This window comes from Phacochoerus africanus, chromosome 1 (assembly GCF_016906955.1).
Source record: "Phacochoerus africanus isolate WHEZ1 chromosome 1, ROS_Pafr_v1, whole genome shotgun sequence".
Classification (NCBI taxonomy): domain Eukaryota; kingdom Metazoa; phylum Chordata; class Mammalia; order Artiodactyla; family Suidae; genus Phacochoerus; species Phacochoerus africanus.
The window spans coordinates 86139939-86153856 of record NC_062544.1 but is presented as its reverse complement, the minus strand read 5'-3'; positions in this window follow the sequence as shown (position 1 = coordinate 86153856).

Below are 13918 nucleotides of genomic sequence, written 5' to 3'. Positions count from 1 at the left end.
AATACAAATAAGTGATTCTACTTCCTATTCTGCATAATTCTGAGCACTGGATTGTCACTTGGTCGCAGAAACCAAATGGATCTGTTGGCTGACTTGACCAGAGCAGGGCAAATGCTATTATTTTGACATGGGGGTGAGGACTATGTGCAGCCCCTAGTAAGCAACACATTTGTCAGTCTCCATCTTGGAGTCTGCTTTACAGGAAATGCAAGCTGGGATCTCACTTACCCGGCCACCCTTTAACTGTGGCCCTGGTCAACAAAATTGGCTGCTGTAAGTTCCCTGAACAGGCCACATACTCCTACCTCTGTGTTCTTCACATGAGTTAATTCCTAACACATAGCAAATATGCAACACGTTGTCATGCTTGTTGAATGAATACACGTCCTTGTGTCCAAAAAAATGCCCCTCTACCCTTGGAAACCTTCTTTTCCTAATTCATCCTCATCTTTTCAGTTAACTCAGACTAAACATCATCTCCTCTGCAAAGCATTTTATTATTCTTCTTGCCCCTTTCCCTCTCTTGGAATAGTTATTGACCACTTTATCAGACATGTTTGTTGTATTGTATTATGGTTGTTTACTTGTCTAGCTACCATGACTCCACATGAACCTATATTTTTGAGCACCTTGAAGTGATGGCAGCATTTTTTTAACCTCTGTTCAATGAGCAAATGGAAAATGCTGAGTAAATAATTAAAAATAAAATTTAGATCAGTGATTTCCTAACATGTATCTGCTTTAGAATCACCTGGAGAAATGCTAAAAATAGATTCTCATGCTTGACCTCAGACTCAATAAATAGTTTGAAGTTAGGGCCCAGTTCTGCCGTCCAGCATTTGGGAGCTGCAGACTGGGATATCAGCTTAACCACTGCCTATATCTACTGACAAGAGAGTCATTTAGTTATATCCTCACGTTTTTAACACTAGTTTTATCATTTATTTTTACTCAAGGCTAAGTTCTTGGTCAGGAATACATCAACCAAAAATGTCTTTCCTCCTATGGGAAAAACACCATGCTTTACAAAGATCCAATTTAGTGATTGGGCACAAGAGTTCCAGGGACAGGTTTCCTGGGTTGACTGCAGGTCCTGCCATTCCATGCATACAACCTCAGACGAATCACACTGCCTTGTGCCTCAGTGTCCTCACCTGAAAAATGGGGATAGTAATAATCTTTACCTTATGAAGTGATCATGGGAATCAAAAGAGTGCTTATGTGAGGAATGTTTAGAGCTGAACTTGACGTATGGGAAAATCTTAATATGTCGGTTATTTCTTTTATCATTTCCTTTACTGTTTTTTATTAGAGCTTTAGGAAATTACCTCTGAGAAATATATGTAGTTATAAGAAAAGTATTACCTAACTGTCAACCTTTAAACTTTAGGCAGGGAAATGAATAACAAAATTCACAATACGAGATTTTAATCCCAGGAACTACATTATCTTCCCATTCTTAGTTGCTTTCCCATGATCTCCTGGTTGACGCCTGAAGATTTTTCTCCCATGTTGTTGTCCTGGCAGGGCTTTCCAAGTGTAAACAAGGGTGCTCTACAGCACGACATTCTACAAGAGACTTGAGTGAAGGATGTTTTTTATTTCTCAGAGTTTTGAAATTGCTCAATCCTTCAGGTATAGTATTTCAACTGAGAGTGGCCTGTTTTCTGAAAGCCAGCCTTCCTTACAGACAGTAGTATATCAATTTGTCACCGGCTTGGAGATCCTGGCAGAAAATTGTGACAATTACGTACCTGTAATTTGGTTTTCTCATTACGGGGACCTTGACTGTCTGGGTGCTATTGAGTAAGGTCATTGACACTTAACAGAGAGCAGCTGGACTGGAGAATTTGGTGCCAAAGCTCAGCAGCCCCTCCCCTCCCCTCCGCCTCCACATCCCCCTCTGGCAGGAAATTACACCCAAACCACAGAAAACATTGCAAATGCTTGCATCCAAAGAGTTATAATTAAGTTGATCAGCTTAAATAAAAAGGCTGTGACCTGTTTTTTACTTTGTGTAAATAAGTCAGGTGAAATAATCCATTTTACTTGTCCCCGAAGTGTTCATCCACCTGAAGGCAAGAGAAAGCTTAGATTTCACAGGATTAATTTAGGGTAACCTTGAAGAAAGGTTTGCACATAAAAACTCTCAGTAGTATTACTATGAAAATCTGTGAACTTTTTCTCATTGAAAAAAAAGAATTACTTCTCAGAGTCCCCAATCCTGGAGAAAGACAATGTAGAGGTTTGACCTATAAAAGATCAGGGCTTTGTGAAAGGTTTGAAAATCTGTCTTGTAGAAGATAAACTGATTTTGGATCATTCCATAAAGCAGAACTAAGGAAAATGGGTGGAAATACATAAAGAGAGAAACTTAGGTCAACATGAGTTTATGATGTAAAAAGTCATTGCATTAAGAGCTGGCACCCTACTCTCAGAAAGAGAACGATATTTGCTTATGGATATACCCTGAGAAGAGTTTGAGCGAGAAATGTGCATTACAGAGAATTAGGTGTGGGCAGAATATTTGTGTACGTGTAGTAAACTCTCCTTTGTTGCCTCAATTTTTCAATAAAATAAGTAAGCCAGTGCAAAGCTAATTTCTAGAGAATCTTTCATGGAAACTAGTGCAGGAGCTGAGTGCTGACTCCAGGACAATGTAGGATGGAAGGGAAGAATCACATGTGACAGCTGGAATGTCCATTAACAGGTGCCTAGGAATAAGTTGGCAAGAATGTGCAAAATCAGGGAGTGGGTTCTGGACTTTCAGAAAAGTTCATGATAAGTTGACTTCAATTTCTGACGGACAGAGAAGCTCTGGTTGTCACCTTAGCTGTATGAAAAAGTGTATTCCTATCTATTCTGCCAGTCCACAGAGTGATCTGTCAGAGGAACTAAGCCCTACTCTGTTTTCCTCACTGGGCTGTACTCCTGTCCTCTTGGTCAAGGAGTTGATATCTGGTTGAGGGAGATGAATGATGAGATCATGATAAGTCCAGGGGCAGTAACATGAAGATGCTGTCCTGCTATCTGAGCTAAGTGAACTGGAGAAGGAACCCCAAACTCAGCCTTAGAGGAAGACTGTATCAGAGAAGGTTTCTCAGAAGAGGTGATGATGGGGTGGGGCAGAGAGTGAATCTGAACAAACAGAATGTTCAAAATACAAGATTGATCTTTTGAGGGAACAGCATACAATTGAGTGTGGCTAGCCCACTGCGGCCAAATTAGGAGATTTGTGCCATGTGAAACAAGCTAGGAAGTTTCCCGGGGCCACATCATAAAGGGTTTCCTATGTTGATCAGTATAAAGAATTTGGATTTTCTTAATTTTTTTATTAAAGTATAGTCGATTTACCATGTTGTGCCAATTTCTGCTGTACTGCAAAGTGACTCAATCATACCTATATAGACATTGCTTTTCTAATATTATCTTCCATCATGATCTATCCTGAGAGACTGGATATAGTCTCCTGTGTTGTACAGTAGGACCTCATTGCTTATCCATTCTAAGTGTAATAGTTTGTATCTACTAACCCCAAACTTCCCCTCCATCCAACTCCCTCGCCCCTCCCCTTGGCAACTACAAGTCTGCTCTCTATGGCCCTGGGTCTATTTCTGTTTTGTATATAGGTTCATTTATGCCCTATTTTAGATTCCACATATAGGTGATATCATATGGTATTTGTCTTTCTTAAAGAGTTTGGATTTTATATTGAAGACAAAGGGAAGCCATTGAAAACATTTAAGCAGAGAAGAGACAAAATGAAATATGTCATAGGTCTCTAGACAACTATTTATTCTGCATAGTTTAGACATTTACCTGCCCGTGTATTATCTTCCTAGTCCAGGAACACCTGTTTTCTTTAAAATTCACCTTCCCTATGAAATCTTAGCAGATAACACCAATACCGGCAACATTTTATTTTTTCTCCTGTGTCACTTATATCCTTGTACATTTTCTTCCAATGTAAACATTCTTCAAGTGTCATTTTGTATCCAAGTCTTTATAGATTATTCAGGATAGATGACTATAAGAGACAGACAGATACGTTAAATGAGTAAAGCAAGCCAGGTATAAGAGACTTCTGTTTGTATGGTAAACATGTAGTAATACTCTCCATTTCCACAAAGAAGAAGTAGAAAGAAAGAAAAATACAAAGGCAGTGCTGATACAGATGTGTAATTAACCATAGCATCGGGGACCAATAGGGAGTGGACAGGTCTCGGACCAATAAGAGAACCCACTCACTTTCCTAAGAATGGCAGCCACTACTTCTCCTAAGTGGTTGTTAATAGACACAGGAGTCCAGTATGTAAGATCTCTTTGTTAAAAGAAAAAAAAATCCCTGAAAATTCAGATTTTATTTTTAAACAAAACTTTCTGAGTTTTATTTTCTTCCTTGGGTTGAAGATTCATCTTCCCATGCATACATTTTGAAACACTAACAAGGTCTCAAACTGTTCTGAACAGACATTAGATAAGCACTGAAGGTTGAACATTTCTATTTAAAAAAATGGAAATTGCAGAAAGAAGTGGAGAAGTCATATGGCAGGGTGGTAGTTTATCCCCTAAAGTTAAATTTGTACTTCATTCAATTTTTTTTCTTTTTTTTAGGGCAGCACCAACAGCATATGGAAGTTCCTAGGCTAGGGGTCGAATTGGAGCTACAGCTGCCGGTCTAAGCCACAGCCACAGCAACCTGGGACCCAAGCTGTGCCTGCAACCTAAACCATAGCTCACAGCAACACCAGATCCCTGACCCACTGGAGAGATCGAACACTCATCTTCATGGATACTAGTTGGATTCATTTCTGCTGTGCCACAACAGGAACTCCCCATTGAAATTTTTTGATGGCAAAGATCTGATCTGATGCTTGCATGTCCCGAGCAGTCCTGAGCCTCCCCGCAAAGGTTGAAGGTCTCACCTCCCCACAAAAGTTCTCTGAGCAAAGGGAAGGTGTTCCTCTGTGAGTCTCCTCTCCAGCCTCTGAAGGGACAGCTGAGTGTCCTGTTCCCTTTGGAGGCACCCTTCATAAGTGGCACAGCTCAGAAGAAGACTAGGGCCATGCCACTGCCCTCTGCAGATGGCTGGTAGATTTGGGGCTAGTCGTTTGACTGTGTTTTCCCTTTGATTCTTGTGTTCATGTGAATCTCCTTTCTCCACATTGCTGCCAGAAAGAGGTGAAGTCTCTAGACCTGGAGGGAGCCATAGATCTATAGAAATCCTGATTTGTATATGAAATACCCTGATATTTAAAAGTTGACTCAAATCTTTCTAAACATTGCAGGCCAGTACCAATAATCAGTGGCCCAGATATATCCAACAGATCTCCAGATTACAGCTTCTGTCATATCTATTTATATTGCCCTGAAGTCTAGAAGCTTGCTTAATATACCTTGGAAACAGGGTGCTCTTACTCCTGTGATTTTTAGTGTCTTTGTCTTTGTAATTCATTTGTTTCTTCCTTTTTGTTGACTTTTACTGCTATTTATCTATTATGTTTACTTCCAATCTTCTCAAATAGATGAGACTTCATGAATAGCAGGGACCATCACTTAAGCATCTTTCTGTCCCAAGCCTTTAGTCTGGTCATTTCCCCCTTAATAACTATAAAAATTAAAAATTATTAATTGCCTGCTACAGACACTTTGGGTAATGATTCATCATTATCTCATTTGTTTCTTAATATTGAAAAATAACTACTGATATTTTGATTCCTATTTACAGGTGAAATCCCAAACCAGGAAAACAACTTGTCCTGGCTCAGGTATTTAGTAGAGTATGGAGTTGGTACTCAGATCTGGAAAGCTAGCTGCAGGCATACTGTTAAACTTCAAAAAATGCCTCATGATTGTAAAGCTGATATTGATGAAGTCCAAGAACTTGAAACTATTTCTTTTGCCTCCCTCAAGTTCTATGATTCTACAAGGCTATTCATTGGATAGATAAGCCATTCCAAATAAATTTCTATGAAATAAAGTCCAGTACAAAAAAGAAAACTCAGTTTCTTTCAGCCTTATGAAGATAACTGTCATGTAGTAATTTAAACCATCTTTAAAAAATGGTTTCTGGGCAATGGATTCACAAAGATGTGTCCTGATTTCCTTCATATTTGAATTGAAACGAATGCCTTACATTATACCTTTACATATTTTTGAAACACTAACTAAGAAAAAAATGGAAGTTTCTGTTGTGGTGAAGTGGAAATGAATCTGACTTGTATCAATGATGATGCAGGTTTGATCCCTGGCCTTGCTCAGTGGGTTAAGGATCTGGCATTGTCATGAGCTGTGGTGGTGTCAGACACAGCTTGGATACCACATTGCTGTGGCTGTGGTATAGGCTGCCTGCTGCAGCTCCAATTTGACCCCTAGCCTGGGATCTTCCATATGCCATGGGTGTGGCCCTAAAAAGCAGGAAGAAAAAAAAGAAAGAAAGAAATAGAAAAGAAAACAAACATTCAAATAGAAATTCAACCTACTGGAGGCTTCCAAATGTGCTCACTAGTGGTCTCACTGATTGACCATATAATAAATACATGTTATAGATTTGAATATAAAGTACATTTATATTAATACCGCTATTCTCTGCTTTATGTATTAGAAGTCTATGTCAGATTTTATTTGGCATAATGCATTCTGTTCTGTGAGAAAGTTGGAAGGTGTCTTTCCTAATACATAACTGTTACTAAGTCAGTCCTTGCTTTCCAGCCTAATTACATGCCTGAACAGTCAGTAGAGGCCTATTGTATTATATTTATGGAATCTAAGATGCAAACATAGTAAGATGTACTGTTATTATTTTACATATCACAAAGAACAATATTTCCAGTGAAAACACAGCATGTAGTAATTTTAGAGGCGTTAACCTGTTAAAAAAAAAAGCTCTTAAATCAATAGTATATAGTAATTAAGAACTTGGAATCTGAAATCAAATTACCTGGGTTTGAGTTTACATGCATCCTTCATACTGTGAACTCCAGCAAATCACCAAGCTTTTATCTTCATCTGCAAAATGGAACAATTCTTACACTCCCACTCAGAGGGCTAATGTGAGAAATAAGAGAATAATTGTAAGGCCAGAGGCTTGGTAATTTCTTGATAAATGTTTGTTATTGTCATTATTATGACCCCTTAAAAAACTCTTGATCCTATGACTTGATTGTATAGGGTTGCTCCTATTAGGGTCAGAGAGGTCAGCCTTGTGTGATACCCAAATAAATGCTGCTTTTTTTTAAAATCTCCTTTCAGAAGCTCTTTACTCTTAGTCAGAAGAGTCAACACATATCTGATTGAATGGGCTTTTATCCCTAAAGGAGGAGGTTTGCCTGATGATATAAAGCTCTGTTCAGATGCCAATTTAATCTCTTCTGATGGAGAGGTTTTAGAAGCTTTTAGTCCTCCTTGGTGACCTCCACATCGCACAAATAGATTTCTTCTGCTCTTTTGTCCTACAGCCCCAGAGTACTTTAGAAGGATAGAGTAGGTTTTCCTTCTAAAGTTTTGGTCTTGAGTGCAGTGGTAGGAAAGTTTATTTAGATAAATGATGAAAGAATTTAAATCTGGGAGCTAACTTTAGCTGCAGATAAAGTTCAGTGTGAAAAAATAAGGCTCTTGGATCCTGTAAATTGTGTATACAAATAATTTCATATGAAACTTTTATGTGGATAAATAGGAAAGTGGTGACTCTATTCTTAATATCTTCTTGATTTCAAACATGCCTGTCCAACTGCCTAATAGTTATCATCAACTCATCACATCTCAAGACAAGAAATTCATGCACTTCTCTAAAAACAAGTGTGTTAAGTTAGTGTTGGCCAGGCTACACTATTGTAACAAATAAAACAAAAACCCCATGTCACCATCCGGAGGCCATCAGGTGGCTCTCCTCAGCATCCTGTGACAAAAGTATCTGGGCTCCTTCTTTTGTAGGGCCACACCATCATGTACACTTTCAGGGTTAGTTCACATGGGAAGAGAAGACTTGGAAGTCACCTGAAAGGTCTTTTAGTGGTTTATCTCACTTCTACCCATAGTCCACTGGCCAGAACTCAATCACAAGCCGTGTGCCACCAACCTATTGACTCTACTGCAATAGCATCAGATGCTTTTCCTTTTTCCATCCCCACTGACATTGTCCTTTTTCAGATACTCTTCATCTTTCATCTGTACTACCAAGGTAGCTCCTTTAAGGGGTCTTTCCATCTCCTATCTCTCTTTCCTCCCATCCCTGAACAAAATGTCCCTATGTTGCTACTTGGATTCACTTTCCCAGCCTTGATCATATTCCCCTATTGAGAACCATTTCTTTGGATAACCTAGAGAATAAGGGCTATGCTCGTTGCATGATGTTCAGGTACTGTCAGCTGTCAGAGTACCTGTCCAGGTTTACCTCTCAATAGATTTCCTCATGGATAACTCTATCCAACTTAACCAGATTTCTTGTTTTCCTGGAAGTGTCCTCATTCAATGCATGGTGTCACACTCATCAGTATTTTTCTCTTTTGAAAGTCTGCTCATTACTTAAGACACAACTTGTGTGTCCCTTCCTCTGTTAAACCCTTCTTGATTCACTTAGTCGAAATGAAATGATCAAAGGACTCCTAAAGCACATTTTAAGAATTCTTATTTCACACTTATTCCATTTTTCTGGGTGTTTAAAGTTAATGAGTTATGTATTTATCTCCCTGCCTTGACTACTTGTTCCTTACAGACCTGCATTATGCACTAATCTTCATATATTCACAACACTAATCTCAATGCACTAAATACAGTGGATACTCAATACATGTTAATATATTAACAAAACTCATTGGAACTGCTAGAACTAAGATACCACAAAACTCCAAATGTAAGATTGCTCAATACATTTTTTTTTTTGCTATAACATGACACAAAAGGCTTGAAAGCAGATTTGTAGTGTTGATGTTGAAATCATCTTTATATCAGATAACTTATAAGAGTTGGCTCAGGATGGGAAATGAGAAAGGGTCTTGACATTTCCATACAATCTAGTTTGTTTCTTTAAAGTCCAAAATCCCTGCTGGCTAAGGAAACCTAGAGTTTTAGATAAAGAAACATTCCAAAAGGGCAACACACATTCACAGACTTAATCCTGAACCACCCTCTCTTCATCTACCTCTGCTCTGCTTAATTCATTTTTTATGTTCTATTGTTTACCAAACACCTTCAGTTTTCAGACCTATTTATTATGTCTGGCTCCATTTTTCATATTCCATTCTCTCAAACTTGTGGCCTTTTCCTAAGTCCTTAGAAAGATACTTTCTTGAAAGAGTCTTCTCACTACATGGCTTACATCCTCACTAACTTATTTTTATCTGCATGAAAATCCCTTTTTTGGAGGAAAGTGATGCAAAATGAAGGAATAATAGTGTTTCAGATAGGATTCTTTGGGTTGCAACCAACAACAAGCACTAATTCAAACTGATATAAACCATATGAGGTTTACTGACTCTCATAATGAAAGTCCAAAAGTAAAATAAGCTCCATATCTGCTTTTTAGCAATTCTCTGGGCTCAGTCCTTCTCTGTATCTGCTTCATCCTTAGTCCAGTAGGAAAATGAATGCAGTAATTGCAGGCGTAACACCAGATATAGAAAAATTGAAAAAAAATAAGGGAGCTGTTCTTGTGTTTTCTTTCTGGAGGGAACAAAACTTTTGCAGACTTATGGGGCAGGGTGGTGGAGTAAGAAGATGCTGAACTCACCTTCTGTCACAGATACACCAAAATTAAAACTACATATAGAGAAACTACCTCTGAGAATGACCTGAAAACTAGCAGAAAATATTTTTAACAACTAAGGAGAAGTAGAAAAAGCCACAATGAGGTGGGAAGGAGGGGTGAAGATGCAGTCTGGTGGGACCCACACCCTTGTGTCAGCAACCCACAGGCAGGAAAAATATCATAGCTGTGGAGGTCCTCCCTGAATGGCAAGGGAAGCACCACTTTGGGTGCCCCAGCACAGGAGACCTACACTAAGAAAATAAACCCTATCACATCTGGCTTTGAAAAGCAGTAGGACTTGGCATTCCCTTGTGTCACAGTGGGTTAAGTATTCAGCATTGTCACTGTAGTGGCTCAGGTTGCTGCTGTGGCACAGGTTTTATCCTTAGCACCATAATTTTCATATGCTGTGGGTGCAGCCAAAATAAATTAATAATAATAATAATAATAATAATAATGAAAAGCAGTTGGACTTATGTCCAGGAAAGCTGGAAATATTTAGGAAACTGAGACTCCACTCTTAAAGTGCATGACCAAAATCTCACTCAATCTGAGTCTCAGCATAAAGACAATGGTTTGGAAAGTGCCTGGATCATACTTCAAGGAGATTTATTCATGAATTTTAAGGCATGTTCCAGAGAGGTAAGAATCTATTGGAAATTTCTTCAGGTACAAAGGTGCAGGTAGGTGCCAGGTTTTTCCTCCCTTCTACCTAGCTGACTGGACTGTTGAGAGCCATTTTGCCTCTGCCCATCTACCTTACCAGCACTTCTCATCCTAGATCTAGTCCACCTGCAGATATTCCTCAGCCATTGCTCCTCCAAAGAAGTCCCCCACTCTGCCAGATTTGACAGGTGCCCTGAGCCAGCACCAGAGCCCGTTCAAGCACCTCCCACCCTATCAAACATGGCAGGTGCCCTTGTCCAGGATGGGCATCCCATAAAAGAGGGTCCCACCTGGGGAAAGAGCCTCATGCACAAGAGCCCCTGCAGCAGTGGTGGCCGAGCCTTGCAGTCAGTCACACTGGGAGACAGACCCACATACTAGCATTCCTGAGGCAATCATATCCAAGACACAACATAAAGAAACATATAAACCACATAGGGACACTCCTAGAGCACCTGGTTCTAGTGAACAAAGAGGACAAGCTACAGGGCCCTATATAAAGCCACTCCTTCAATACCAGGATATATAACTAACCTACCTAACATATAAAAACAACAACAGAGAGTTAGACAAAATTTGGAGACAAAGGAATATGTGCCAAATGAAAGATCAAGATAACTCAAAAAAAGAGATAAGCAATCTTTTAGAAAAAGAGTTCAGAGTAATGGTCATAAAGAGGAACACCAAATTCAGGAGAAGAATGTAGGAACACAGAGAGAATGTCAACAAAAAGGTATAAAATATAAAAATAATGTATTAGAGCTGAAGAATACAATAACAAAAATGAAAAATACACTAGCAAGAATCAGCAGCAGATTTGATGAAGCACAAGAACAGATCAGCAATCTGGAAGACAAGCTAATGGAAGTCACCCACTCAGAACAACAAAAAGAAAAAAGAAAAAAAAATGAGGCTAATTTAAAGGAATTTTGAGACAATATCAAGCATAGTAACATTTGCATTTTAGGGGTAGCAGAAGGGGAAGAAACAGAGGAATGGAATACTTCTTTAACGAAATAATGGCTGAAAAATTTCCTAACCTTGGGAAGAAAACAGACTTCCAAGTCCAGGAAGCAGAGAGGCTAAAACAAGCTGAACCCAAATAGACCCTCACAAGGCACATCAAAGTTAAAATATCAAAACTTGAAGATAAAGAGAGAATCCTAAAATCAGCAAAAATAAACAAACAAGTTGCCTAATGGGGAGTCCCCATAAGACTAGGCTGAATAGAAGGAAGTGGCACAACATATTCAAAAAACTGAAAGGAGGGAGTTCCCATCATGGCTCAGTGGTTAACAAATATGACTAGGAACCATGAGGCTCGATCCCTGGCCTTGCTCAGTGGGTTAAGGATCCAGCATTGCTGTGAGCTGTGGTGTAGGTTGCATGGCTTGGATCTGGCATTGCAGTGGCTCTGGTGTAGGCTGGCAGCTACAGCTCTGATTAGATCCCTAGCATGAGAACCTTCATATGCCATGGGTGTGGCCCTAGAAAAAGACAAAAAGACAAAAAAAAATCTGAAAGGAAAAAAAAACTGGCAATTAGGTATACTCTATCCAGCAAGTTTATCACAAAGAATTGAAGGAGGGATAAAAATTTTCCCAAATAAGCCAAAGCTTAAGGAATTTACCACCACTAAAGAGACATTACAAGAAATGTTAAAGGATCTTTCTAAAATAGAAAAGAAAGACTTATCTTGTAGATCAGTAGGTTAAGGATCCAGCATTGTCACTGTTGTGGTGCAGTTTCTGTCCCTGGCCTGGGACCTTCCACATGCTGCAGGTATGGCCAAAAAAATTTTTTTTTAATTAAAAAGTAGAAAAAAATATAATAACTAAAAATACCAACATTTTAAAACAAAGAAGTTAACCAATAAATGCAAATATATAGTAAAGGTAGTGGATCAACCACCTATATAGCTAGTATGAAAGTTAAAAGACAAAAGTTGTAAAAATTATCTATATCTACAATAATTGGTTAAGGGATATACAAAAAGATGTAAAAAATAAATCAAAAACCTTGAACATGGGTGGAAGAGAGTAAAAATACAGTGGTTTTAGAACACACTCTGACTTAACCAACTATCAACTTAAAATAGATTGCTATATACATATATACCATGAGGTTTTATAAGAACCTCATGGTAACCACAAACCAAAAACTGATAATAGATACAAAAAAAAATGAAGAGAAAGGAATATAAACCTAGTACTAAAGAAAGTCATAAAATCACAAGGGAAGAAAGCAAGAGAAGAAAAAAAGAACAGAGAAGAGCAAGAAAAAAATCAATGGATGTAATACACACATTAATAAAATGAAGGGTAAAAATCATATGATCATCTTAAAAGATACAGAAAAAGCTTTTGACAAAATTCGACATTCATTTATGATAAAAACTCTCAACAAAGTGGGTAGCATTCCCTCATATTCAACAAATAAAGGTCATATATGACAAACCCATAGCCAAAAATGATAGTCAATGGTTAAAAGCCAAAAGCATTTCCTCTAAGAAAGAGAAGGATTTCCATTTTACAACTTTTATTCAACGTAGAATTAGAAGTCCTGGCCACAGCAATCAGGCAAGAAAAAGAAACAAAAGGTGTCCAAATTGGAGAGGAAGAAGTAAAAAGGTCACTGTTTGCAAATGTCATAATATTATATGTAGAAAACCTTATATACAGAAAATCCATAAGATGCCACACACACACAAAAAAACTATTAGAATTAAAAAATCAATTTAGTAAAGTTGCAGGATATAAAATTAAAATACAGAAATCTACTCCATTTCTATACACTAATAATAGTCTACCAGAATGAGACATTAAGAAAACAATTTCATTTAAATTTGCATCAAAAAGAATAAAATACCTAGGAATAAATTTAACCAAGGAGGAAAAAGACCTGTACTCTGAAAACTATGACACTGATGAAAAAAATAAATAAAAAACTGAAGAAGACAAAAACAAGTGGAAATATACACTGTACTCATGAAACATAAGAGAATTAATATAGTTAAAATGTCCTTACGACCTGAAGCAATCTACAAACTTAATGTAATCCCTATCAAAATATCAATGGTATTTTCCATAGAACTAGAACAAATAATCCTAAAATTTGTTTGGAACAACAAAAGTTTTCAGATAGTCAAAGCAATCTTTATATATTAAAAAAAGGAATAAAGCTGGAAGTATTATGTTCTTTGATTTCAAACTGTACTACAAAGCTATACTAATCAAATCATATGGTAGTGGCACAAAAACAGACACAGAACAGAATAGAGTGCCCCCAAATAAACCCATGTTTATATGTTTAATTAATCTACTACAAATAAGGCAAGAATATAAGAGCAGAAAAGACAGCCTCATCAATGTATGGCATTGGGAAAACTGGATAGCTACATGCAAAGAATGAAACTGGACTACTTTTCTCAAACAATATACAAAAAATAAACTCAAAATAGATATTTAAATTTAAGACCTGGGACAATAAAATTTCTAGAAGAAAATA